This window comes from Macaca mulatta, chromosome 3 (assembly GCF_049350105.2).
Source record: "Macaca mulatta isolate MMU2019108-1 chromosome 3, T2T-MMU8v2.0, whole genome shotgun sequence".
NCBI lineage: Eukaryota > Metazoa > Chordata > Mammalia > Primates > Cercopithecidae > Macaca > Macaca mulatta.
Window position 1 is genome coordinate 49,315,162 of NC_133408.1, and position 27,432 is coordinate 49,342,593.

A 27,432-nucleotide genomic window follows, 5' to 3' on the forward strand; every position below is an offset into this window, starting at 1 on the left:
GGGATTACAGGCATGAGCCACCGTGCCCGGCCCACCTATACGCTCTTTACCCAGATCCACAGTCGTTAACATGTCACCCCATGTACCTCCCCCCTCCCCTACCCGCCCACCACTTTTGCTGAGCATTTGGAAGTAAGTTGCAGAAGCAGGCACTGTGTCCCTCAAACACATGGAAGGCTCCCGAAGTGAAGGAACCATTAGCATTCTCCCACATTACCACAGTCCATAAATATCACACCTGGGAAAATTCACAGGAATTCCAGCTCATCTCCTATTTGATCTAAAATCAAATTTTTCCAATTATCCCTAAGATGTCTTTTATAATGGCCTTCCCTACAACTGAGGTCCAGTCAGGTTCAGGTTCACACATTACATTTGGAAATCTATCTATAGATCTGTCTATCATTTCATCATCTGTTTTATAATTTTCTATTTTAAAAAGTTTTTTTTTTTTTTTTTTGAGACACGGTCTCACTCCGTTACCCAGGCTGCAGTGCAATGGTGCCATCATGGCTCACTGCAGCCTCCACCTCCTGGGCTCAGCAATCTTCTTGCCTTAGCACTCCCCCACCCCGCTCCGCAGAGAGCTGGGACTATACATGTGCACCACCACATCTGGCTAATTTATTTTTATTTTTAGTAGAGACGAGGTTTCAATATGTTGCCCAGGCTTGTCTCGACATCCCGGGCTCAAGCCATCCTCCCACCTTGGCCTCCCAGAGTGCCTTGATTACAGACATGAGCCACCGTACACGGCCCCTCCATTATCTTTTTTAATGTAGGACATCCTCTCCATCTCCATCACCTTTAATTTTTTTTATTTTTTTATTTTTCTAGACAGGGTCTCACTCTGTCCCCCAGGCTGGAGTGAAGTGGTACAATCTCAGCTCACCACAACCTCCACCTTCTGGGTTCAAGCGGTTCTTCTGCCTCAGCTTCCCGAGTACCTGGGATTACAGGCACGTGCCACCATGCCCAGTTAATTTTTGTATGTTTAGTAGAGATGAGGCTCTGCCATGTTGGTCAGGCTGGGCTCAAACTCCTGACCTCAAGTGATCTGCCTGCCTCAGCCTTCCAGAGTGAGTGCTGGGATTACAGGCATGAGCCACTGCGCCTGGCCTGATTTTTTGTTTTGTTTGTTTGTTTTTTTGAAGAGTCTTAGCAAATTATCTTATAGATTAGCCCACATTCTCAGTAGGATAATGGATTTGATTCCTGATATCTTAAATTTGAAATACCCAACAAACATCTAGGCAGAGCTTTCAGTTGCCTATTTTTTTTTTAAAGGCCATATGAAAGCTAATCATAAATAAATAAATAAAATTAATATGGATTTTGAAAACACAAAAGAAAGGTAATTGTTTAGCACCATTAATTAATATTTATCAAGCCTCTGCTAATTTATAAATAAATTGTATTATGTATACTTAAGGTATACAACATGATGCTATGGGATACATACAGACAGTAAAATGGTTATACAGGGAAGCAAATTAACATATGCATCATCTCACATAGTTACTCTTTTTCGTGTGTGTGGCAGGAGCAGCTAAGATCTCATTTAGCAGAAATCCCTCATATTGTAATTATATTTACTACAGTTCTTGTTGCACATTAAATCTCTAGACACTCCCAGCATCATCCTTCCCAACATGCTACATTTTTTTTTTGAGATGGAGTCTTGCTCTGTCGCCCAGGCTGGAGTGTGGTGGCGTGATCTCAGCTCACTGCAAACTCCGCCTCCCGAGTTCAGGCCATTCTCCTGCCTCAGCCTCCTGAGTAACTGGGACTACAGGTGCCCGCCACCACGCCCAGCTAAGTTTTTGTATTTTTAGTAGAGACGAGGTTTCACCATGTTAGCCAGGATGGTCTTGATCTTCTGACCTCGTGATCCACCCGCCTCGGCCTCCCAAAATGCTGGGATTACAGGCATGAGCCACCGCACCCAGCCCCAAAATGCTACATTTATATTAATTTGTACTGATATATATATATATATATATATATATATATTTTTTTTTTTTTTTTTTTTTTTTTTTTTGAGGTGGGGGTCTGGCTTTTTCACCCAGGGTAGAGAGCAGAGTGGCATGATCTCGGCTCATTGCAACCTCTGCCTCCTGGGCTCAAGCGATTTGCCCACCTCAGCCTCCCAAGTAGCTAGGACCACAGGCACATGCCTGCCTAAATTTTTGTATTTTTTGGTAGAGACGGGAGTTTCACCCTGTTGGCCAGGCTGGTCTTGAACTACTGAGCTCCAGTGATCCACATGCCTCAACCTCCCAAAGGGCTAGGATTACAGGCTTGGGCCACCGTGACGCATGGCCTGGAAGTGGCTTTTAAAATATTTTACTTCCATCCTTTCGTTATGATGTGTTCCTATTAAAAAGGTGATCATGCCTGTAATCCCAACACTTTGGGAGGACAAGGCAGGAGGATCACTTGAGCCCAGGAGTTCGAGACCAGCCTGGTCAATATAGTGAGACCCCGTCTCAGGCTTATGCCTGTAATCCCAGCACTTTGGGAGGCTGAGGCAGGTGGATCACCTGAGGTAAAGAGTTCGAGACCAGCCTGGCCAACATGGTGAAACCCCATCTCTACTAAACATACAAACATTAGCCTGACATGGTGGCGTGAGCCTGTAATCCAAGCTACCTGGGAAGCTGAGGCATGAGAATCACTTGAACTCAGGAGGCAGAGGTTGCAGTGAGCCAAGATTGTGCCACTGCACTGTAGCCAGGGTGACAAGAGCAAGACTCCATCTAAATAAATAAATAAATGTTTGCGATATTATGAAATGATTAGTTATAATTATAACAAAATCATAAAATGTAACTCACAGTGAAATTAGAGCTATTTATTATTGATTGATGGATTGTGATACCTAATTTTGAGTGTTTCACAAGCCCAACAAATTGATGGGTGGTGTAGGGGAGGTGTGCCCTTAATATTCAGTCCAATTTGAAGTTTATTCTAGTTCAACAATAGTTTAGACAATCCCTTCAGTAAAGTAATGCGCACACCCTCTAGGAAAATGCTGTCTTCCAGCCTTTTCTGGCCAATGCTTACTTCTCTCCCTGAGAAGCGGCATGGTGTGGAAGGTTGAGGGGATGAGGGGCTGGCTCAGAGAACCTTTTGGTAGTAGGGGAGCAAATGTCCTCAGGCAGCAAAAGCCTCTTAAGAAATAACTTGAGTGCTCATATTAGAGAAGGAATGAAAGGCTAACAATCTATGAACTAAGCATCCGCTTTATAAAATTACAATAGGCTGGTGTGGTGGCTCACGCCTGTAGTCCCAGCCCTTTGAGAGGCCAAGCCAGGAGGATCATCTGAGGCCAGGAGTTTGAGACCAGCCTAGCCTAACATAGCAAGACTCCATCTCTATTAAATAAATAAACAAATAAATGTACGACAGAGTAAGTTCAAGTCGAATAAAAGAAATGACAAATATAATTATAATAATAAATATAAGAACAGAAATGAATGAAAAAGAAAACAAAGAGCCACGAGAGAAACATTCTGAAAGTCGTTTATTTGAAAATACCACTTCAATTGACAAACCACTGCACTAATCAAGACAAAATTGTTAGGAATAAAATTGGGGATGATATTGCAGCTGCTGCAGAGATTAAAAAGATAAAGGGAATGTTATAAGCAACTTTATGCCAATAAATTCTGAAGTGGAAAAAGTTCTAGAATTCTGTAACTACCAAAACTGATTAAAGAAGAAATAGAAAACTTGAATAGCTTTGTAACTATTACTGAAATATTTCCATAAGGTCTAGACAGTTTTCCGAGAGAATTTTATCAATCATTCATGAAATAGAGAGTTCTCATACTTAGCAGACTCCTTCAGAAAACAGAAAAAGAGGGAGCACTTCTTAACTCCTTTTATGAGGCTAATATAACCTTGATACCAAAACGAGACAAGAACAGTACAAGAAAGGAAAATTAAAAGTCAGTCTTATGGGCCAGGCGTGGTGGCTCACGTCTCTAATTTCAGCACTTTGGGAGGCTGAGGCAGGCAGATCACTTGAGGTTAGGAGTTTGAGACTAGCCTGGCCAACATGGTGAAACCCACCCCGTCTCTACTAAAAATACAAAAAATTAGCCTGGCATGGCGGCGGGCGCCTGTAATCCCAGCTACTTGGGAGGCTGAGGCAGGAGAATGGCTTAAACCCAGGAGTCGGAGGTTACAGTGAGCTGGGATCATGCCACTGCACTCCAGCCCTGGCAACAGAGCGAACTCCATCTCAAAAAAAAAAAGTCAGTCTTATTATTGAATAAATATGCAGAAGTCTTTTCAAAAGTATTAGTAAATTAAATCCATCAAGCTTGGTATATCCCAAGAATACTGTTTTGTTTAAAGTTTTCAAAATTTATTAATTTAAATCCATGTCATTAGCAGATTAAAGGAGGAAACAATTTCAATAGTTATACGAAAAGATTTTGATAAAATTCAAATCCATTCATGATTAAAAACTACCAATAGGCCGGGCATGGTGGTCAGGAGTTTGGGACCAGCCTGGGCAATGTGGTGGAACCCCGTCTCTACTAAAAATACAAAAACAAAAAATTAGCTGGGTATAATGGGTGAGGGCCTGTAAACCTAGCTACACAAGAGGCTGAAGCAGGAGAATCACTTGAACCCAGGAGGCAGAGGTTACAGTGAGCCGAGATCGCCCCACCTCACTGTAGCCTGGTCAACAGATCGAGACTCCATCTCCAAAAAAAACAAAAACAAAAACAAAAAACAAAACCCTGTCAACAAACTAGGAAGAGAGGGAAGCTTCTTTAGTGTGGTAAAAGGTATTTATCAGAAACATACATCAATCATCAGACCCAGTGGTGGTAAAAAATAGTTTCACAGAAAACCAGGTACAAGACAAGAATACCTACTATTGCTACTTTAATTAACATTGTACTGGAAGTCTTAGCTAGCAGAGAAAACAAAAAAAAGAAAGTACAGATAGCTCTTTTTTTTCTTTTTTCTTTTTTTTTTTTTGAGACGGAGTCTCACTCTGTCCCCCAGGCTGGAGTGCAGTGGCTCGATCTCGGCTCACTGCAAGCTCCGCCTCCCGGGTTCACGCCATTCTTCTGCCTCAGCCTCCCTAGTAGCTGGGACTACAGGCACCCGCCACCACGCCCGGCTAATTTTTTGTATTTTTAGGAGAGACAGGGTTTCACAATGTTAGCCAGGATGGTCTCCATCTCCTGACCTCGTGATCCGCCCACCTCGGCCTCCCAAAGTGCTGGGATTACAGGTGTGAGGCACCGCGCCTGGCCAGATAGCTCTTGACTTAATGATGGTTCAGCTTTAGGATGATGCAAAAAAACTGTACTTTGAGTACCCATACAACCATGCTGTTTGTCAGTTTCAGTACAGTGTTCAATGAATTACATGAGCTATTGAATGCTTTATTATAAAATAGGCTTTGTGTTGAATAATTTTCCCCAACTATAGGCTAATATAAGTCTTCTGAATATATTTCAAGTAGGCTACGCTAAGCTATGATGTTTGCTAGGTTAATTTATTAAGCACATTTTTGACTATAATATTTTCAACCTACAATTAGATTGTTGGGATGTAACCCTGTTGTAGATCCAGTATAAGTACTGCAACAGAAGAAATCAAACTGTCATTTTTCAAGTGAGCCTCAATTATTTAACCAGGTTACTAGATACAATATCAATATACAAAAGTAATTATATACCCCTGTATCAGCAGCAAACTTAAAATGTAATTTTTATAAAGGATACTACTGGAGACAGCCAGCCAAAAAAAAAAAAAAAAGTAGCTAGAAATAAATGTAACAATACAAGGGAAATCTTTCTGGGGAAAGATGTGACATTTGTATTGAAGGATATTAAAGGAGATTTAAATGGAGAGAGGGAAAGTATATAAGGAGAGAAATTTCCACTGCTATTGAAGTGGTCACTTTTCTCTAAATTGATCACAAAATCAGTCATTGTAGTTCCAGTAAAATCCCAACAAGTTTTTTTTTTTTTTTTTTTTTTTTTTTTGGAGACAGAGTCTTGCTCTGTCACCCAGGCTGGAATGCAGTGGCACCATCTCTGCTCACTGCAACCTCCGCCTTTCGGGTTCAAGTGATTCTCCTGCCTCAGCCTCCCGAGAAGCTGGGATTACAGGTGTGCACCACCACACCCAGCTAATTTTTGTATGTTTAGTAGAGACAGGGTTTCACCATGTTGGCCAGGCTGGTCTTGAACTCCTGAGCTCAGGCGATCAGTCTGCCTCGGCCTCCCAAAGCGCTGAGATTACAGTCGTGAGCCACCGCACCCGTCCCCAACAAGAATTTTAATGAAACTTTTCAAAAGCTGATTCCAGAATTTTTATATGTATGCAAGAACAAATGGTCAGTAATAGTGAAGATAATATTGAATCAGTCCAAGTTGGAGGAATTGCCCTACCAGATTTTTAAAGCTGTAGTAGTTGGCACAGAGTGAGATACATACACCAAAGGAACACAATAAAGAATTCGGAATCTGGCCGGGCACGACGGCTCATACCTGTAATCCCAGCACCTTGGGAGGCCAAGGCAGGAGAATCACTTGATGTCAGGAGTTCCATACCAGACTGACCAATATGGTGAAACTTCCTCTGTACTAAAAATATAAAAATTAGCTTGGTGTGGTCACATGCTCCTGTAGTCCCAGCTACTTGAAAGGCTGAGGCAGGAGAATTGCGTGAACCTGGGAAATGGAGATTGCAGTGAGCCGAGATCGCGCCACTGCAGTCCAGTCTGGGCCACAGCGTGAGACTCCGTCCCAAAAAAAAAAAAAAAAAGGAAAGAAACCGGAATCTGACCTATGCATATATATAGAAGCCAAATATATTGCAAAGATGGTATGGATCAGTGAGGAAAGAGGGGACTTTTCATGGTTCCCTGACAGTTGGCAAATCCTTATAATTAAATAAAGTTGAGGCCGGCTGCACTAGCTCCTATCTGTAATCCCAGCACTTTGGGAGGCTGAAGCGGGCAGTTCCCTTGAGCCCGTGTGTTAGAGACTAACCTGGGCAACATGGCGAAACCCTGTCTGTGCAAAAACTTACAAAAATTAGCTGAGTGTGATGGCACACGCCTAGAGTCCCAGCCACTTGGAAGGCTGAGGTAGGTTGATTGCTTGAGCCCAAGATTTGGAGGCTGCAGTGAGCTGTGATTGTGTGCCACTGCACAACAGCCTGGCTGACAGAGCAAGATCCTGTCTCAGACAAACAGACAAACAATTAACTAGAGTTGGAGCCCTACCTTACACCATGTGGAAACACAAATTACAAGGAGAGTCTTAGGGAAAGCTTTAAACTTTCTAGAAGAAGATATAAAAGATGACGACTTTGACTTTGGGATGGGTAGAATTTCTTTCTTTTTCTCTCTCTCTCTTTTTTTTTTTTTTTTTTTTTGAGTCAGAGTTTTGCTCTTGTTGCCCAGCCTGGAATGCAATGGTGTGATCTTGGCTCACCACAACCTCCGCCTCCCGGGTTCAAGCAATTCTCCTGCCTCAGCCTCTGGAGTAGCTGGGATTACAGGCATGCACCACCATACCCGGCTAATTTTGTATTTTTAGTAGAGACAGGGTTTCTCCATGTTGGTCAGGGTGGTCTTGAACTCCCGACCAGGTGATCCACCCGCCTCGGCCTCCCAAAGTGCTGGGATTACAGGCGTGAGCTACCACGCCCAGCCCTGGGCTGGGTAGAATTTTTTAAACAGAAAACCATAAAAGAAGAGATTGTTGCAGTGAACTACATTAAAATTTTTAAGTAGGAGTTTTGTTTTTTTTTCATGGAAAGATACCCTAAAGAAAGTGGAAAGATGGCCGGGTGTGGTGGCTCACACCGGTAATCTCAGCACTTTGGGAGGCTGAGGCAGGTGGATCACTTGATGTCAGGAGTTTGAGACCAGCGTGGTCAACATAGTGAAACCCTGTCTCTACTGAAAATACAAAACTTAGCTGGGCATGGTGGCACATGCCTGTAGTTTCAGCTACTCGGGAGGCTGAGGCATGAGAGTCGCTTGAACCTGGGAGGTGGAGGCTGCAGTAAGCCAAAAACACTGCACTCCAGCCTGGGCAACAGAGTGAGACTGTCTCAAAAAAAAAAAAAAAAAAAAAAAAGGTGAAAGATAAGGCCAGTGCACTGCTAGCTCCATGGTATGTTCATGTGAACTAGAAAAAAGGTCTGCTGTTCTCAAGACTTTTCACATCAGCTGTTGGAAACTTGCAGTAATAAAGATTCATACTTACCTCAATGTTTACCATGATAGATTCAAACGTCCAGAATGTGAAGCGTGCCGTCTAGGACTGTGCATCCCACCGTTGTGTGTGGGATAACCTTGGCCATGATTTACAAATCTGGAGGAGGTAGTTGTCACACCTGTAATTAACAATTAACGTTCACAAGATATTCAAAATGCTCGCATGTCAGTGGGGGAAAAACCCCAATAAGAAAATGAGTACAAGTTATGAGCATAATTGTTAGAAGAGAACATCGGAATCGTCAGTAGCTATATGAAAAGATGTTTAGGCTGCATTATAGCCAGGGATATACAGATTAAAATAACTCATCTGCAAGTTATTCCTCCCAACCAAGTTGGCTAAAATTAAAAAGTCAAGATAGGAGCGTAAGTTGAATTAACCTTTTTGAAAGCCAATTTGGCATCTGGTGATACAGTTAAAGACTCACCTGTACCGTGATGCGGCAATTTCACTCCTAAATATATACACTAAAGAAACTTAGGCATGCCGGGCGCGGTGGCTCATGCCTGTAATCCTAGTACTTTGGGAGGCAGAGGTGGGAGTGGCGCTTGAGCCCAGAAGTTCGAGACCAGCTGGACAACATAGTGAGACCGCCATCTGTACAAAAAAATTTAAAAATTACCCAAGCATGGTGGCACATGCCTGTAGTCCCAGCTACTCAGGAGACTGAGGCAGGAGGATCACTTGAGCCTGGGAGATGGAGGCTGCTGCAGTGAGCTTTGATAACAACATTGTACCCCAGCCTGGGGGACAGAGCCAGACCCTATTTCAAAAGAAAATTAAATAGTTAAATAAACTTGTTTGCCCTGGAAAACCAGTTCAGAAATTTTGAAAATAGTTAACATATGAAAACAACCCAGCCAGCCATCAACAGGAGAAAGAATATAATAAAACTCTGTTGTAACAAAAGATTAATGATAGAAAAGCATATGGATTTATTTACTGAAAGTTATGAACTCTATATACCCAGGGCCTCTCCTTCGTGAGCACTAAGTAAGTGTTTATTGGATGGGTGGATGGAAGCATCGTCCTCATCTTACAGATAAAAGGACTAAGCCCGAGAGAGGACTCCAAGTCACACAGGGCATAATGGCAGGACTGGCCTCGATCCTGGGGCTGTCTGACATCCCAGAAGTGCCGACGTTGGTGCGCTCTGATAGTGCTTGAGCGGGGAGGAAGCAATGCCTTCAGCCCCTCCCTGATCTTAGCCAACCTCTCCACTCTTTGACTGACACTTTGAGAGGCCGAGGCAGGCAGATCACTTGAGCCTAGGAGCTCCAGACCAGGCTGGGCAGCATAGTGAAACCCCCTCTCTACAAAAAAATGCAAAAATTAGCCAAGCATGGTATCACACACCTGTAGTCCCAGCTACTTGAGAGGCTGAGGTGGGAGTGGCGCTTGAGCCACTTGTTTTTGAGCCCAGGTTTTTATTTGAGCCCAGGAGGTTGAGGCTGCAGCGACCTATGATGGCACTATTGCACTCCAGTGTGGGCAACACAGCGAGACCCTGTCTCTATTTAAAAAAAAGAAAAAGATTGATGTTCATCTTGCGTACAGTGCTCTGCAAACCCTGCCTGAAGCCCCCTTCCCTTCTAACCAGCCCCTTCTAGGTAAATTCTGGAGCTTGGTGCATTCTCATGTGTACATCCATTACTGTGTCCATGCGCTTTGCTACAACCACGATCTGCATCACTGGAAGGAGTGGGGCCCGCGTTGACTGTGACTTTCATCACAGTATCACTTGCTGTCATGGCCTGAGGAAGGGACCAAGGAATGATCTGAAACTTCCCTTTGTGCTGAGTGTCTCCCTTACCTGCAGTGCGCTGGCCGCGTTCAGAGCTGCATGCAGGACGGTGCTCTTGGAGGCGGAGTTTTACTCTCTGGTCTTCATTCAACACAACCTTTTCGGGAGCCTCCTGCTTCAAGCTATGGGCCAAATGGTAGCTAAAGATGTCGCATTGAATACAATCAACTAGGACCCTGCTATTCTAATGAAGGGAAACGGATGATAAACCAAAAGGCAATGTTAGATGGCGCCAGGTGCTGTGAGGAAGACACGCTAGGTCTCAGGGTAGAGCGGGAAGAGGTGGTACCAGCTTCTTTAGTCATCCAGGGAGGCCTCTCCAGGGAGGATGACAGAACATCAGAGGGAAGAAGCAAGGAGAACCAGCCACACTCAGAGCTGAGAAAGAGCGTCAGGAAGATAGGGGCAGCGAGTGCCAGGGCTCTGCAGGGATGAGCTTGCCTGGCAGGGAGCAATACCAAGGAAGTTAATAGGGCCTGGGTCATGCCAGGGCCTTGTAGGCAGAAGCCTTAGGTCTCTTTGTAAGAGACCCTTTGGTCTCCCCTTTGAACTAGACCCTTTCAAAGAGGTACAGTAGAAAGCAAATTCCCCATGGGCACCGGCAGGATGATTTCACAGATTCTAATCAAATCATGGGAAATAGAGAAAGTTGGGTGAACTACAACAGTCTATGAATGAGTTAAAAGTGACTACGAGTCTGCTGCCCATCTTGCAGCCCATATCTGTTGAGCTGTAACATATTTAAGCATTCAGATCTAAAGGCCGTTGCTAAATAAAGCCAGGGTGTCCATGTCGTTCGCTCCAAAGAGCATTTCGCAGGCAGCCGGTCCAGGCGCTGCTGCCCACCACCTCTCTGACCTTGTGTGAGTCTCGGGGCCTCTTTCTGCCCAACTTTGCTCATCTGTGAAACGAGTGGGTTACCCAGATCCTCCCCCAAGGAGCTCCGTAGCTGTAAAACCTCATGAGACTCACCGGAGCAGTTACTTTGGTTGACTATCGCCAGCAGAACCGAAAAGGACGTTTTCCAGCAATGTAGATCTGTTCAAAAATAGATGAGCTGGCCAGGCACGGTGGCTCGTGCCTGTAATCCCAGCACTCTGGGAGGCTGAGGCAGGTGGATTATGAGGTCAGGAGTTCAAGACCAGCCTGGCCAACACAGTGAAACCCCATCCCTACTAAAAATACAAAAAAAAAAAAAAAAAAAAATTAGCCAGGCATGGTGGTGGGTGCCTGTAGTCCCAGCTACTTGGGAGGCTGAAACGGGAGAATCACGTGGACGACCACCTGCCAGGGAGATTGTCACCTCTTATCCTTTTTTTTTTTTTTTTTGAGATGGAGTCTGTCTCTGTCACCCAGGCTGGAGTGTAGTGGCACAATCTCGGCTCACTGCTACCTCTGCTTCCTGGATTCAAGCGATTCTCCTGCCTTAGCCTCCCAAGTAGCTGGGATTTCAGGTGTGCGCCACCATGTCCTGCTAATTTTGTATTTTTAGTAGAGATGGGGTTTCACCATGTTGTTCAGGCTGGTTTCGAACTCTTGGCCTCAAGTGTTCCACCTGCCTCAGCCTCCCGAAGTGCTGGGATTCCAAGCATGAGCCACCGTGCTCTTGCCTTATCAATCCTTCTAAATGCCAGATCCTCCAAGTCTTCCCAAAATACTCAGCCAGAAACAGATTCTTCTTCTTCTGATCTCTGATATGACTTCATTTGTATCTCCCTTTTGATTTTCCTTTTTTTTTTTTGAGACGGAGTCTCGTTCTGTCACCCAGGCTGGAGTGCAGTGGTGTGATCTCAGCTCACTGCAACCTCCACTGCCCAGGTTCAAGCGATTCTCCTGCCTCGGCCTCCCAAGTTAGCTGGGACTACAGGTGCACACACTATGCCTGGCTAATTGTTTTGCGTTTTTGGTAGAGACAGGGTTTCGCCATGTTGGCCAGGCTGGTGTCAAACTCCTGAGCTCCAGTGACCCGCGTAGTAGTTAGGATTTGGTGCGCTCTCTCCCTTTTGGTTTTGAGCCTAAAGACATTCTGCCCTTATAGTTCACTTACCAAGGCCTTCTGCTTCTAAAATGTAGAAGGGAGGGGATGTGTGTGTGAGTGTGAGTGTGTGTGTGTGAGTGTGTGTGAGTGTGTGTGCGTGTGTGTGTATATGTCTTTGCACCTATTTCTGTCCCCATCTTGCCAGCACTTGGCTAAGTACTGCATTAAGCATCATGGGTGAAATAGGATTGGAGAAGGTCGGACCAGATCAGTGGCTCCCAAAGCCACTGGGTTGGCTGGGTTGGACCAGTGCTGCACTGGCCTGAGAACTGAACTGCTCGCGTGTTTCCAGGAATATAGCTCACCAGGCTCCTACCCTGACATTCTGGTGTAGAAGGCCTGGGGTGGAACCTTAGAATCTGTAATATTTCGAAACCCACCTCTGATTCCCATGCACTGCTAGTTGTAAGTTCACTGGGCTTGGTTCCCTGAAAGAGCACTTTCTCCTGGTAACAAGTTCTGTGACTCTCTCTGGCCCACTCAAGCTCCTTAGATTGGTGTGTTAGGAGCTCTATGACTTGCCTTTGAAATATTTTTCCAGCTTCAAAGTCCTAGACTTCTACTCCAGCTGAACTGGCCTGTGTATTATGAGTCACCTGAACATACTTTTTGATTTCCTGAAGCCTCTGTTATTGTTCAGAGCCTTTTGCTGGTCCCTACCTATAAAACTCATTTCCATCCTTTAGAGCCGAGCCGAAAAGTCTGTCTCCTTTGATCATTTTCCTGACCGTCGCAACCTATTTCTAACCTCTCCCCTCTTTTTTATCCTCAGCTCTATTAAAGTATCATTAACAAACAAAAGTTGTACATATTTATGGTGTATAATGTAATGGTTTGGGGTTTTTATTTTCTCCCTCTGTCACCCAGGCTGGAGTGCAGTGGCATAATCAGGACTCACTGCAGCCTCCACCTCCTGGGCTCAAGCGATCTTCCTGCTTCAGCCGCCCGCATAGTTGGGACTATAGGCATCTGGCCCAGCTAATTTTATATTTTTTCTATTTTAGTAAAGCCAAAGTCTGGCTACATTGCCCAGGTTGGTCTTGAACTCCAGCAGCACAATCTGAGCTCACTGCAACCTCCACCTCCCGGGTTCAAGCCTCAGCTTCCTGATTAGCAGGGACTATGGACGTATGCCACCATGCCTGGCTAATTTTTGTATTTTTAGTAGAGACGAGGTTTTGCCATGTTGGCTAGGCTGGTCTCAAACTCCTGACCTCAAGCAATCCTCCCACCTCGTCCTCCCGAAGTGCTGGGATTACAGGCGTGAGCCACCACAGCCAGCCCAATGTGATGTTTTGATACATGCATACATTACAAAGTGATTTCCACAACCTGACTATATACCCAGTAGTTCATGGTCCGTGTGTGTGTGTTGAGAACACTTGAGATCTACTGCCTTAGCAAATGTCATATATATGATTACGAGATTATTAACTATAGTCACCGTGCTGTACCTTAGGTCCCCAAAACCTACTTTTCTTGCATAAGTAAAACTTTTGCTTTGACTGACTGGGGGATCTTGAGTATGTGCAGATTTTGGTACATGCAGGGGGTCCTAGCACCGATCTCCCGAGTGTACCAAGGGATGCCGTGTGTATATAAAATCACATCTTTATTACCCATTTATTTGTTGTTGGATGTTTAGGCTGTTTACATATCTGGCTATTGTAAATAGTGCCACAGTGTACATGGGTGTGCAGATAACTTTTAACAATACTGATTTCAATCCCTTTGTGGTGTTGCTGGATCATATTAGTGTTGGGGGGACCCTCTGTGCTGTTTCCTATAATGGCTGTACCAATTTGTATTCCCACCAACAGTGTACAAGGCTGCCCTCTTCTCCACGACTCACTACCACTCATGTGTCTTTTTGCTAATATCCCTTCCAACAGGTATCAGGTGATACCTCATCGTGGTTTTGAGTCAAATTTTCCAGATGATTAATGATGTTGAACAGCTTTTCATATACCCGTCGGCCGTTTGCGCATCTTTTTTTAGAGAGAGACAGGGTCTTGCTCTGTCATGCAGGCTGGAGTGCAGTGGTGCGATCATGGTTCACTGTAGCCTTGAACTCCTGGCCTCAAGTGATCCTCTTGTCTTGGCCTCCCAAAGATTTTGAGATTACGTGAGCCACTGCGCCAGGCCTTATGTGTCTTCTTCTGAGATCCTTAGCCCATTTCCTTTTTTTTTTTTTTTGAGATGGAGTCTTGCTCTATCACCCAGGCTAGAGAGGCTGGAGTGCAGTGGCGTGATCTGGGCTCACTGCAACCTCCGCCTTCTAGGTTCTAGCAATTCTCCTGCCTCAGCCTCCCAAGTAGCTGGGGTTACAGGTGCCCGCCACCACACCCAGCTAATTTTTGTATTTTTAGTAGAGACTGGGTTTCACCATGTTGGCCAGGTGGGTCTCGAACTCCGGACCTCAAGTGATCCACCTGCCTTGGCCTCCCAAAGTGCCGGGATTACAGGTGTGAGCCACCGTGCCCAGCTGCCTTAGCCCATTTTCTAAACAGGGTGCTTGTTTTCTTGTTATTGCATTGTTAACTTTTCCTCTCTTTCCAGCCCCCTCTTCTGTGAGACTGTGCACACTTTGAGGGCCTGTATCTTGTCTTAGATGCTTTATCTGTTCTTTGCCTTATGGAACTGGTTACATAAAACGTTCTTAGCTGAATTTCCCCCTGCCTCTCGCCTTCTCCTTGTTAATGAGTATTGAGTGCTGTGTGCGAGCATCTAGTTCAGTTCCTAGACGCCCACAAGCAAAATAGGTCAGTGCCCTGCTGGGAGTAGGGAGAGGTTGTCAGGGTCTTCTTTGGATTTGTGGCCAGACAGGCGACTGTGGAGCAGGCCAGGCACTCTGGGGACAGGATGATGCGTTCTGGCTGGAGGATACAGGGAGGCTTCCCAGGGACCCTAACACAGCCTGCTGCCCTGGACCCTTGCTGGGGAACTTCCTTCTCACCCACTATGTCTGTCCGCAGGCTCTTGGGTCTTCTGCAGTGGTGGAGGTGACAGTGGTGGCAGCTGTGGCGGTCACCGTGGTGATGTGGCTGCTGTACTGTCATTATCTTACGGCAAAACCCGCAGGCCTGACACACACAGTGTCTCCCTGTAAGTTCGCGCCATGATGGCTCAATTAGGGACCCATCGGACTGGGCTCAACATCCAGGCCAGCTGCATAATTGAAAGCACATTTTCTCCTCCAAAGCTGCAGCTGGTTTGGTTCTGCTCATGCAGAAAGGGATCTAACCTTGCATAACATAGGAAATGAACAGTTGAGAGAGAAGCCAAATTCAATTTCAGTCAGATATGTTGAGGCTAAGTCCATGATCTATGGAAGCAGGGGCAGGAGCCGTGCGCCTGTGGAAAGGGGTGCTCTCAGCAGTCTATTAATCACGGCCGCCCGCCCGGCGCTGCCGCCACTGCCGGGTGCCACCGCGCCCGCGCGCCCCCTCCGATGCGGGCTGGAGCGCAGCCAAGCACTCCAGAAGTTAACCTCTTAAAGACCCGGAGCTGCTTTCTGTTGAATAAATGTAATTTTGTGGTCAGAAATAAATGCTTGTGATATAGCAGGAGCTTTGAAAACAACGGCAAGCCGGAGCGATTACAAATTGCTCCATGTTGTAGAAGTCAACAGCAGACATCAAAATTCCACGTGGAGGGCAAATTGATTTCGGCCCAGAGCTCTGCAGCTATTCAATAAAAGTCCTATTAAACCATTGTATGTAATGAACAATCCAGAGCAAATCTAATATTTTCAGTGGATAATTATTTTTAACATCCTCTCGGTAACCGCTGGTAGATTTCTTGGATGTTTACAGCTTGAACTCGGCCAGAGTGGGCCTTCCCAGCTGTCATTTGGCATCTCTGCAGGGGGACCCGCTCCAGGGACGCAGCTGCCTACATGGCTCCTGAACATGGAGCTCTGGGCCTGGGGTTCAGGCTGCCAAGGAAGGGTGCATGTTTCTGAATCTTCCAGTACCTGGGACATAGTAGGTCCCTGGACAATGCTTGTTGGATTGAGCTGAACTGAGTTGAAATGCACAAGAGGAAGCTCTAAGAACCCCGGAATAACTTAGGAAAATGATATTGTGGCAAAGTTAACTCAGAATCTGAGGCTGAAGAGACCAGTGGGTTGCAGGTAAGGAAACTGAGGTCCCTTGTGATAGAGGAATGTCAGCCTCTATGGGAGTCAGGACAGAGCTGGCACCCCAGGAAGCCCCAGCACTTACCCATTTCACTTCCCTTTTTTGGAGATGGAGTCTTGCTCTGTCGCACAGGCTGGAGTGCAGGGGTGCGATTTCGGCTCATTGCCACCTCCGCCTCCCAGGTTCGTTATTCTCCTGCCTCAGCCTCTGGAGTAGCTGGGATTACAAGCACACACTACCACGCCTGGCTTATTTTTGTATGTTTAGTAGAGACAGGGTTTTGCCATGTTGGCCAGGCTGGTCTCGAACTCCTCACCTCAAGTGATCCACCTGCCTCAGTCTCCCAAAGTGCTAGGATTACAGGCATGAGCCACTATGCCCAGCCCCCATTTCACTCCTGTTCTGTTCTGTTCTGTTTTGGTTTTGACTTTTTTTTTTTTTTTTTTTTTTAAATGAGACAGTCTTACTCTGTGGCCAGGCTGGAGTGCAGTTGTGTGATCATAGCTCACTGCAGCCTGGACCTCCTGGGCTCAAGCAGCCCTCCAGCCTCAGCCTCCTGAGTGGCTGGGACTACAGGTACACACCACTACACCCAGCTAATTTTTGCATTTTTCTGAAGAGATGAGGGCTTGCTGTGTTGCCCAAGATGGTCTTGAATTCTGGCTTCAAGCAGTCCTCCCACAAAGGCCTCCCAAAGTGTTGGGATTACAGGCATGAGCCACCACGCCCGCCTCACTTCTGTTCTTGACAGCTTGCAAAGTGCATTCTTTGTCATCTTTGTCAAGGAAGCCACACTGGGAGAGTCACCAAAGCGATCTTGTTGCCCCTCTACTGTTCCCACCCCCAGGATGCTCCCCTACCCTGCTCATGACGGGGCTGCAACCCTGCTCCTTTCTAGACCAAGAGCTTCTCAGGGAAGGTCTGTTCATTCATTGATTCATTAAATATTTGCTGAGCATGTGTGCCAGGCTAGACCAGAATTAGACCCTGGTTAGTGGTGGTAGGTGAATGAGTGCAGCCGTTGCTTTCATGAAGCTTAACAGTTTAGCAAGATCTGTATGCCCATGTGGCACAGTGTTTGGTGCTCTGTTAAGTGATGGTGGATGGGTGGATGGATTGGTGGATGGTGGCTGGGTGGGTGGATGGATGATTTGATAGATAAATGGGAATGGATAGATGCTTGATTGCATGGAGGGATGGGTGATTGCGTGGAGGGATGGGTGAATAGGGGATAGATGGATGGGTGATTGGATAGAAGGATGGATGGATAGATGATTGGATAGAGGGGCTGATGGCTGGATGATTGGATAAAGGGATAGATGGATGGATGATAGGATAGAGCTATGGATGGATGAAGGGAGAGATGGAGGGAGGGAGGGAAGGAGTGAGGGAGGGATGGATGATTAGCCGGGAGGGAGGGAGGGAGGGAGGGAGGGAGGGAGGGATGGATGGATGGATGGATGGATGGATGGATGGATGGATGGATGGATGGATGGATGGATGGATGGATGGATGGATGGATAGATGGATGGATGGTTAGATGGTTAGCCTAGAGGGAAGGATGGATGGATGATGGATGGATGGATGGATGGATGGATGGATGATTAGAAAGCAGTATGTGTCTGTAAGAATAGATTGACTCTTACTCATTTTCGTCTCTTGGAGTAAAGTCATCCAACTTCTAACACTCTGTCATACAGTATTTATTTGACTATTGTGGAATTTAAATTTCTAGGGTATTTTATTTTCTGCAGATCTCCCTTCCCTTGGAAAAACTCAATATGGATGTTAATTAGGTTTTACTAAAGTTCCATCGATTTAATGCAGTCATTCCTTAAATGAAACTGACACCAAGGACCAGATGGCCAAAGGGAGCCCACATTCATGTGTGTGGTTCTGAGGAGGGAGCATAGGATGCAGTTTGGTAACAGCTAAGAGCCCTGAGGAGTTTGTTGCTGAATGTGGAGTATTCCATGTCTCGTCCCTCCCCCAGTCATTTTCCAACTATGTCACAACTCTCTTTGCTAATAATATGTTGCACAGCATTTTATGTCTACAAAGTACCATTTCCATGATGTCGCTCACCCTTCCTCACCACCCTGTGCCCGAGGCATCATCACCATTCTGAGTTACCAACAAGAGGGGTAGCAAAGATTCCAAGAGGCAAAGCAGGGACTCCCACCTCCAGGCTCCAGCCTCTCCTCCCCTCCACCCTCTCCTGGTCCTGTCCTGAAATCTTTGGCTTCCTTGAACCTTGTTATGCCCAGGCAAATGTCACGATCGTGCAACTGTATTCCCACCACCTCCAATGAGTGTCCCCAGCCTGACGGGATCACACGTTTGTCCAGCCACCTGCACAGAAAAGCCTCATGGACAGCTCTGCGAGGTCAGAAATAGACCGAACAGGGTCACTCGGTCGGAAGAGGTGGTAGTGTTAGAACCCAGGTGTTTGAACTTGGTTTAATATTCATTCCACTCTCTCACACACACATAAGGGCACATGACCACTATTAATCAAATTTTTAAAAACTCAGCCAGGCACAATGGCTCATACTTGTAATCCCAGCAATTTGGGAGGCCAAGATGGGCGGATTATCTGAGGTCAGGAGTTTGAGACCAGCCTGGCCAACATGGTGAAACCCTGTCTCTACTAAAAATACAAAAATTAGCTGGGCGTGGTGGCACACGCCTGTCATCCCAGCTACTCAGGAGGCAAGGGGAATCACTTGAACCCGGGAGGCAGAGGTTGCAGTGAACTGAGATTGTGCCACTGCACTCCAGCCTGGGCAACAGAGCGAGACTCCATCTCAAAAATAAATAAAGGGAATTTAGCATAAAGTCATTAATGTTGACTGTTTCAGCCTGGGTGACAGAGCGAGATTCTGTCTCAAAAAAACAAACAAACGTGAGCTCCGTGTCTGTTTCATCTGTTCCCCTCTAAGCATAAACTTCCTGAACCTTCTAAGTCCAGCCAGGTGGGCCAGTGGTCACCGAGATCCCTCCTCGCTGGGGGACAGAATAGGCCTCTCCCTGCTTTGATGCTGTTCTTTGGCCTTGTCCCCTGCCTCCTTTCCTGGACCACCTACGAGGACCTAGAGGGACACAGTACTGGGGGCAGGAGCTGGGAAAGACCTGCCATGGTGCACTGATAGAAATTGAGACTCACTTGGAGAAATTTCCTCTGAAACACAGCAGACTCTTAGTGCAGCCCTTTGAGCAGATGAAGGAGGGTGAAAAGAAGACCATCCCTTCAGCTCCAGCTGCGTGCCAGAAGCTTCGCTTACATTATCCCATTTCATCTGCACAGCAGCTCAGCCTGGAGGGGAGAGGAGTAAATGGGCCCAGAGAGATCAAGTAACTTCGTTGGAGCTTGTCAGCCTTGAGCTGAAACTTGGACTATGATGTCGAACTCAGAAGCCCATGCTTATTCTATAAAGCCTGGAAAGTATCTTGGAATTGCTTTAGAAGTAGGAAAAGAGTGGAAACCTGTGAGATTACACTGTCTTCCAGCATAACAAGAAAAGAGAAGCCAATTGGGTGTGGTGGCTCACACCTGTAATCCCAGCACTTGGAGAGGCTGAGGCAGGAGGATCACTTGAGCCCAGGGAGTTTGAGTCCAACCGGGGCAACATAGTGAGACCGCATCTCTACCAAAAAAAAACAAAAACAAAAACAGAAACCCATGAAATGATCCATGGGTACATAGGAAAGGAGAGAAACTCGTTCCTAGGGCTGTGGGAGGAATGACCGCAGGCCTGGCCTGGGAAAGAGCTTTGCTTTTCAGGGAGCCCCTTGGTGTTTGGGGACTTAGGAGAGCAAGTCTGGCCCCAAGATGTGGGGCGAGGCATCCCCACAGAGCACACATCAGCAGATAAGGGCCGTCGCTCTAGGAACACAGTCTTGTCCTGGCGCAGGCATGAGGAGGGCTCAGAAGTTTGGCTGGGAGCATTCCTGCCGTCCTTACTGAGGAGCTACCACTGTGGACCAGGACACCCCCATGATAGGAGCAGATTCCCGGGGTATAGACACTGCTTCCCTTTTCACACTGTCTCCTGAATTTTCTCCTGGGTTCCCACTTAGAGGAGCAGAGAAAACCAAACCGATAAGTCACTGATCTTGGAGTCAGATCTGGATTTGAATCCTGACATCATCGTTTGCCAGCGTGACCTTGAATATCTCATGTCCGCTTCTCTGTCCCATCCATATAACAGGAAATGTCTCTCACAGAGTGTAGACATGATATGCACATGTTTAAAGATGATGGCATAAAAGCAGTGCTGGATGGGAGCTGGTAGCTAGTTATTGATCATAGAACCCTCCAGGTCCTTTAACCTCTCCAATAGCCGTACTCTTCCAGGATTTAACCTTCTGGGGCTCTCCCTGTATCCCTGTCCCATCTACACTCCAGAGTAACCTCATCTGGGCTGTTTGGGCCTGGCTTTTCCACATTTTTCCCTCTGGCCTGGGCCTGTCATCCAACGTCAGACCTCCCTGGGGCTCCCACTTTGGGCACCTCACTAACTAATAATCTTCACTTCCCATGTCAACACGGGCACCTCCGTATGCCCCATTTCAGGAGAGGTAACCAGCCCCTAGTTGCCCTGGCCAGAACTCTGGGAGAAGCTATGTTCACTATTAGATCCTGTGAATTCTTTTTATTGTTATTATTATTATTATTTACTATTATTATTGTGTTGGGCTCTTGCTCTGCTGCCCAGGCTGGAGTGCATTGGTGTGATCATAGCTTACTGCAGCGTCAAACTCCTGGGCTCGAGTGATCCTCCCGCCTCAGCCTCCCGAGTAGCTGGGACTACAGGCGCACGCCACCACTCCCTGCTGAGACCCTGTGAATTCTATTCCCCTAACCTCACTGGAATCGGCTCCCTCCTTCCCAGGAGTTAGCTTCCTCCCTCTCTTTCCTGGACTGGTCTATCTACCACCAGTTGCCATCCTGTCCCAAGTGATTGCTTCATTTCCCACCCTGATTGACATCCTCAGGGACTCCCCCTCAGCATAAGCTGCCGCCCCTGGGTGTGGTCCCCTGCACCTCCCTCCACAGGCTGGCCCCTGCCTGCCTCCTCACCTCACGTCTCCCCAGTCACCTCCTCTGTTCCCAGGCACGGCGGGTCCCTGCCCTTCTCTGAACAGGTCACTCTGTTTGAACACGTCTCTGTGTCTTTGAATAGCCCTCCTCTCCCTGCTGAAGCCTTGTCCCTCCCACCACGAATAAAGATGATCTTTGTCTTCTTTAAAACTTGCCCTAAGTTTGCAAAACACAGGATGCAGAGCAGCGTCTGTAATAGCCTATCATTTGTGTTTGAAAAAAAAAAAAAAAATAGGGCTGGGCATGGTGGCTCATGCCTGTAATCCCAGCGCTTTGAGAGTCTGACGCGGGTGTGTCACCTGAGCTCTGGAGTTTGAGACCAGCCTGGCCAACATGATGAAACCCCGTCTTTACTAAAATACAGAAAATTAGCCAGGCATGCTGGTGTGCAAATGTAGTCCCAGCTACTTAGGGTAGGAAAATCAGAGACAGGAGAATCATTTGAACCTGGGAGACAGAGGTTGCAGTGAGCCAAGATCATGCCACTGCACTCCAGCCTGGGTGACAGAGCAAGACTCTGTCTCAAAAAAAAAAAAGGGAAGACTGTATGTCTATAGATGATTGTAAATGCGTAAGTACCTCTGGGAGGATGCCCAAGACCATCTTTACCTCCAGACCAGGCAGCTGGAGGACAGGTGGATGTGGATGGGAGGAAGACCTACTTTTCACTGTCAACTTTTGTTTTCACTTTGCTTTTCTTTACAATTAAATGACTTTTAGTGTATTCACCAAGTCGTGCAGCCATCATCCTAATTCCAGGACATTTTTGTCAGCTCAGAAAGAAACCTCATACTGGCCGGGCGCGGTGGCTCACATCTGTAATCCCAGCACTCTGGGAGGCCAAGTCGGGCAGGTCACTTGAGGTCAGGAGTTTGAGAACAGCCTGGCTAACGTGGTGAAAACCTGTCTCTACTAAAAAAGAAGTACAAAAACATTAGCCAAGCATGGTGGTGGGCACCTGTAATCCCAGCTACTCAGAAGGCTGAGGCAGGAGAATCACTTGAACCCCGGAGGCGGAGGTTGCAGTGAGCTGAGATTGCACCACTGCACTCCAACCCGGGTAACAAAGTGATACTCTGTCTAAAAAGAAAGAAACCTCATACCCTTTAGCAGTCACTCCTCATTTATCCCAACCCCAAACCTTGGCAACCATGAATTCCCCTTCTATCTCTGTAGATTTGGCCATTCTTAACATTTCATATCAATGAGATCAAATAATATATTAGTTTTTTGTTCCTGGCTTTTACTTAACCATGGTTTCGATATTCTTCTGCGCTCTAGCATATACCAGTACTTGCTTTCATTCTTTTTATAGCTGAATAATATTCCATTGTATGGATATCCCATGTTTTATTTATCCAATTATTAGCTGATGGCCATTGGTAGTTTTTTTCCCCCACTTTTTGGCTTTTATGAATAATGCTTCTATGAATATTCATATACAAGTTTTTGTGCAGGTAAACATTTTTGTCTGTCTTGCCTATGCACCTAGGAGTAGAATTGCTGGGTAATAGGGTAACTATTTTTAACATTTTGAGAGACAGCCAAGCTGATTTCCAAGGTGGCTGCATGATTTTACATTTCTGTCAGCAGTGTAGAAGGGTTCCAATTCAATTTCTCAACATCCTTTCTAACACTTAGTATCATTTTTTTTTTTTTTTTTTTGAGACAGGGTCTCGCTCTGTTGCCCAGGCTGGAATGCAGTAGTGTGATCTCAGCTCAATGCAACCTCTGCCTTCCAGGTTCAAGTGATTCTCCTGCCTCAGCCTCCTGAGTAGCTGGGATTACAGGCGCGTGCCACCACGCCCAGCTAATTTTTTTGTATTTTTAGTGGAGACGGGGTTTCACCATGTTGGCCAGGCTGATCTCGAACTCCTAACCTCAGGTGATCTGCCCGCCTCAGTCTCCCAAAGTGCTGGGATTATAGGCATGAGCCACCGCGCCTGGCCCCATTATCTGTCTTTTTGATGATAGTCATCCTAGTGGATGTTGTGGTATCTCATTGTGGTTTTGATTTGCATTTCCCTAATGAGTATTGGCATTGAGCATCTTTTCATGTGCCTGTTGGCCATTTGTATCTTTGGAGAAATATCTATTCAGATCCTTTGCCCATATTCTAATTCAATTACTTTTATTAAATTTTTTATTTTTAATTTTTGTGGGGACGTATATATTTATGGGGTAGGGCACAGGGCACATGAGATGTTTTGATACAGGCATGCTATGTGTAATAATCTCATTATGGAAAATGGAGTATCCATCACCTAAAGCATTTATCCTTTGTGTTACAATCCGATTATCCTTCTTTAATTACTTTTAAATGTACAATTAAGTTATTGACTGTAACCACCCTGTTGTGCTATCAAATAATAGGTCTTAATTCGTTCCTCCTGGCTTTTTTGGTACCCATTAACCATACCACCTTTCCGGCTCCACTACCCCTCCCAGTCTCTAGTAACCATCCTTCTACTCTCTGTCCAAGAGTTAAATTGTTTTTATGTTTATATCGCACAAATACATGAGAATATGAGATGTTTGTCTTTCTGTGCCAGGCTAATTGTTTTTTTTATTTAATGAGTTGTAAGAGGGCTTATATATTCTGGAGTATCTTTTCAAAACTTCCATTCTGCGGGTTGTGTTTTCACTTTTTTTTTTTTTTTTTTGGAGACAGAGTCTCACCTTGTTGCGCCAGGTGGGTGCAGTGGCACGATCTCGGCTCACTGCAACCTCTGCCTCCCAGGTTCGAGCCATTCTTCTGCCTCAGACTCCTGAGTAGCTGGGATCACAGTTGTGTGTGCCACCATGCCCCGTTAATTTTCGTATTTTTAGTAGAGACAGGGCTTTGCCATGTTGGCCAGGCTGGTCCCGAACTCCTGACCTCAGGTGATCCACCTGCCTCAGCCTCCAAAAGTGCAGGGATTACAGGTGTGAGCCACTGCACCCAGCCTCTCTTTTCACTTTCTTGGTAGCATCTTTAGAAGCACAGAAGTTTTACATTTGATTAAATCCAATTTATCGATTTTTCTTTTGGTATTTCTGCTTTTGGCATCATACCTAAGAAACCATTGCCTAATCCAAGGTCATAAAGGTTTATACCTGTGTTTTCTTTTAAGATGTTTTATAGTTTCAGCTCATACATTTTGGTCTTTGATTTATTTTGAGGTAATTTTTTGCATATGGTGTGAGGTAGGGATCAAACTTTGCTCTTTTGCATGTGGATATCCAGTCGTCCCAGCAACATTTGTTGAAACACTGTTCTTTTACCATGGAATTGTCTTGTCACTCTTGTCAAAAATCAGTTGATCATACTATGAGGGTTCCTTTCTGGGCTGTATTGATCTATATGTTTATCCTTATGCCACTACCAGTTCTGGTCAATGTAGCTTTGTATTTAGTATTGAAATTGGGAGGTGTGACTCCTCCAACCTTGTTTACTTTTTCAAAATTATTTTAGTTATTTGGGGTCACTGCATTTTCGTATGAATCTTAGAATCAACTTGTCAATTTCTGCAAAGAAGCCAGCTGGGTCTTGGCACAGGGGTTCTTGCCTGTAATTCTAACACTTTGGGAGGCCAAGGTGGGAGGATCACTTGAACCTAATAATTCAAGACCAGCCTGGACAATATAATGAGATCTCATCTCTCCAAGAAAAAGGTTAAAGATTAGTCAAGCATGGTGGCTCATTCCTATAGTCTCAGTTACTCGGGAGGCTGTGGTAGGAGGATCACTTCAGCCTGGGCGTTGGAGGTTGCAATGAGCTGAGGTTGTGACACTGCACTCCAACCTGGGTGACAGAGTGAGACCTTGTCTCCAAAAAAAAAAAAAAGCCAGCTGGAATTTTGATAGGCATTACCTTGAATGTGTAAATCAACTTGGTGACTATTGCCATCTTAAAAATATTAAGTCTTCCAATCCATAAGCATTGGCCATCTTTCCATTTAGTTTAGTGTCTTTCAGCAGTGTTTTATGGTTTTTAGAGCACAAGTTTCATATTTCTTTTGCCAAATTTATTCCTAAGTATTTTATGCTTTTTGTGATGCTGTTATAAATGGATTTTTTTTTTTACTTTCACTTTTAGATCATTTATTGCAAACATATAGAAAGAAACGATTTTTTTTACAGGGATACTTTGTTGCACTGAGCTTCACTTTTTTATGCTTTGAAGATAATTGTGTTTTTTCACAAATTGAAGTCTGTGGCAACCCTGAGTCAAACAAGTGTGTCAGCATTATTTTCCCAACTGCAGGTGCTCACTTCATTTCTCTTTGTCACATTTTGGTAATTCCCACAGTATTTCCAATTATTCACTATTATTATATCAGATATGGTGATCTGCAGTCAGGGAGCTTTGATATTACTATCATAATTGTTTGGGGACACCACAAACCGTGCCCCATATAAGATGGCAGACTTAATTGATAAATATTGTGTGTGTTCTGACTATTCCACCAACCAGCTGTTTCCCATCTCTTCCTGTCTTCGGGTTTCCCTATTTCTTGAGACACAACAATATTGAAACTAGTTGAATTAATAATCCTACAACGGCCTGTTTAATCAAATGAAAGGAACAGTCACATGTCTCTCACTTTAAGTTACAAGCTAAGAATGATTAAGTTCAGTGAGAAAGGCATGTTGGAAGCTGAGGTAGGTTAAAAACTAGACTTCTTGCACCAGTTAGCCCAGTCATTAGTGCAAAGGACAAGTTCATGAAGGAAATGAAAAGTGCTGCTCCAGTGAACACATGAATGATAAGAAAGCCTTATTTCTGATAGGGAGAAAATTTTGGTGGCTGGATAGACAATCAAACCAGCCACAACATTCTCTTAAGCCAAAGTCTAATTCTTTTAATTGGGTCTTAATTCTCTCAAGCCAAGGCCCTGAATCTTCAATTCTGTGAAGGCTGACAGAGGTGGGGAAGCTACAGAAGAAAAGTTGGAAGCTAGCAGAGGTTGGTTCATGATGATTAAGGAAATAATTCATCTCCATATACAAAAGTGCAAAGTAAAGCAGGAAATGCTTTGGTGGAAGCTGCAGCAAGTTATCCAGAAGATCTAGCTAAGATAATCAATGAAGATGATGGCACTACACAACAGATTTTCAATGTAGGTAAAATAGCCTTCTCTTGAAAGAAGACATAATCTAGGACTTGCATAGCTAAAGAGAAGTCAGTGTCTTTTCTTCAAAGCTTCCAAATGCAAGCCAACTCTCATTAGGGGATAATGCAGCTGGTGACTTGAAGTTGAAGCCATTGCTCATTTACCATTTGGAAAATCCTACAGCCCTTCAGAATTCAGCTATACCTACTCTGCCTATACTAGAAATGGAATAATAAAGCCTGGATCACAGCATCTGTTTACAGCATGGTTTACTGAATATTTTAAGCCCACCATTGAGACCTACTGCCCAGAAGAAAAAAATATTCTTTTCTTTTTTGAGACGGAGTCTAGCTCTTGTCGCCCAGGCTGGAGTGCAATGGCACAACCTTGGCACACTGCAACCTCTGCTTCCCAAGTTCAAGTGATTCTCCTGTCTCAGCCTCCTGAGTAGCTGGGATTACAGGCTCCCATCACTATGCCTGGCTAATTTTTGCATTTTTAGTAGAGACGGAGTTTCACTATGTTGGCCAGGCTGGTATCGAACTCCTGACCTCACAATCCGCCCACCTCAGCCTCCGGAAGTACTGGCATGAGCCACCGCACCCAGCTGATAAAAAGGTTCCTTTTTTTTTTTTTTTTTTTTTTTTTGTCTGAGACAGAGGCTCACTCTGTCACCCAGGCTGGAGTCTAGTGGTGCGATCTCATCTTACTGCAACCTCTGCCTCCTGGGTTCAAGTGATTCTCCTGCCCAGCCTTGCAAGTAGCTGGGATTGCAGGCGCTTGCCACCATGCCCGACTAATTTTTTGTATTTTTAGTAGAGATGGGGTTTCACCATGTTAGCCAGGATGGTCTTGATCTCCTGACCTTGTGATCCATCTGCCGCAGCTTCCCAAAGTGCTGGGGTTACAGGCATGAGCTACCGTGCCCAGCCAAAAGGTTCTTTTCAAAATATGACTGCTCATTGACAGTGCACCTAG

At 45.4% G+C, this 27,432-nt stretch overlaps 1 protein-coding gene and 1 long non-coding RNA gene across 29 annotated transcripts in view; both read left to right on the plus strand.

Moving 5' to 3' along the window:
- CUX1 (cut like homeobox 1) overlaps positions 1–27,432 on the plus strand; it is a 472,306-nt gene that overhangs the window by 217,652 nt on the left and 227,222 nt on the right.
- On the plus strand, positions 14,294–21,082 carry LOC144339745 (uncharacterized). The gene is made up of 2 exons (XR_013415119.1): positions 14,294–15,445; positions 19,837–21,082. It is a non-coding gene; the product is annotated as an uncharacterized LOC144339745 (long non-coding RNA).